Source organism: Antrostomus carolinensis, unplaced genomic scaffold (genome assembly GCF_000700745.2).
Source record: "Antrostomus carolinensis isolate BGI_N321 unplaced genomic scaffold, ASM70074v2 scaffold38434, whole genome shotgun sequence".
In the NCBI taxonomy this organism is placed as follows: Eukaryota; Metazoa; Chordata; class Aves; order Caprimulgiformes; family Caprimulgidae; genus Antrostomus; species Antrostomus carolinensis.
Window position 1 is genome coordinate 5,419 of NW_010310851.1, and position 1,525 is coordinate 6,943.

A 1,525-nucleotide genomic window follows, 5' to 3' on the forward strand; every position below is an offset into this window, starting at 1 on the left:
AGGAAGAGGAAGCGGAGGAGGAGGAGGACTCTGCAGCAGCTCCATGTTCCTGGCACCAAGCTCTTTGTACCCGCCCGCGTGCCTGTCCCGTCGTGGGGCTGCCTTCTGCTCTCTAGCAACATAAGAGGCTTTTATCTGTAATAAAAGGTATTTCTCTTTTTACTCCTTGCTGGGAAATACTCCATCCATCCGTCCATCCATCCATCCATTGCCCAGGGCCTGGCAGGTCTCCTCCTGTGCCAAAAGCCTCCTCAAATCCCGCTCTCCCCTTAAACCTGAATTTTTAGGTTCTGCCATGTGCTGCTCCAGGGAAGGAGCTGCCCCATTGTGCTGTGACCCCCAATCCCCGTGCCTTGGGGACCATACACAGGCAGGGATGAGGATACTGAGGGCCAGGAGGTGAAGGCAGCATCTACAGGACCTGGAAGGGGAATCACATCCTCCTCTGCATCCCATGAGGTGCTCAAACCAGCAAAGGTGGCAACAACACAAAGAATAACCCCAAATCCAACCCAAACCAGCCACCTTGGCCGCATCTGCTGACCGGAGCTTGGAGCTGTGCAGGAGGGACAGCCTGGGCCTGTGCCAAGGCAGGCAGCAGGGATGTGGGGACATGGGGACCTGGGCCGCTGGCAGCCGGGTGGTTCCCGCCCCCACATGTTCCTGCTAGAACAAGGCACTGGAGATAAGGGTTTGTTTACTGGTATTAATAACTGGATGGCTCGAGGCGGATTTCTGTCTCTAAGGCAGCCTGCGCTGGGAAGGGAGGGGGAGAAAAAAAAAAAAAGAAAATAAGAAAAAAAAGGGCAATGGTTATTTTTAGAAAAGCTGGGAAGATTTGTTTGTTTTAGCAAAAATAGCTTCCCCCAGTGACATGTCCGCTCAACGGAAACAGCCCCCACCACAGTGAGCAGCGGAGCGAGGGACACACAGCCACGTGTGGCACCGGTGCCAGCCCCCTCCGTGTCCCCACGGGCAGCAAGCGCTTGTCATCTCCCCAGCTCAGGGCTCCAGCACGTTCTCCTTCTGCTCTGCCTCAGTGGGGATTCTCTCTGCCCAGGTGTCCCCGTGCCCAGGGCACAGATAAGGATTCGCCCTCGCTGGGCCCTCTGAAAAAACCCCGTCTTGCCCATCGGTGTGGGGTGGGTGAGACAAGTCCCCTGCTCTCTGGTCACAGCTGCTGGACCACAACCACTGTGCTGGAGCAGCTCTTCAGAGCCAGGAGCCGAGAGCAGCGGCGCTGACCCAGCGAAGGACAGCCCTTCCCTGCAATGCAGTGCTGTCCTGGAGAGACCCGCGCTGGTCGGCGGCACTGAGGACACACCGGGGCTGATGCAGCTTCAGTGGGAGCTGCAGGGATGGAGCTGATCCCACCTCACAGCTCCAGGCATGGGGATGCCACCACACCAGGGCAGGATGTGTCCCAGGGCTGTGGGATGGTGCTGCTGCCAGATGTGGTCTCTGTTGAGGTATCGTGGTGCTGGCAGTTGGTGCTGGAGCTGGGCTGGGTGAGGAGAGGCGGGGC

General features: G+C 58.2%; 1 protein-coding gene across 1 annotated transcript in view; it reads left to right on the plus strand.

The window, feature by feature from the left end:
* Positions 1 to 1,525, plus strand: part of TESC (tescalcin) — a gene marked incomplete at its 5' end in the record, with an annotated part of 7,940 nt that overhangs the window by 2,657 nt on the left and 3,758 nt on the right. The gene's annotated exons all lie outside the window — the stretch shown is intronic.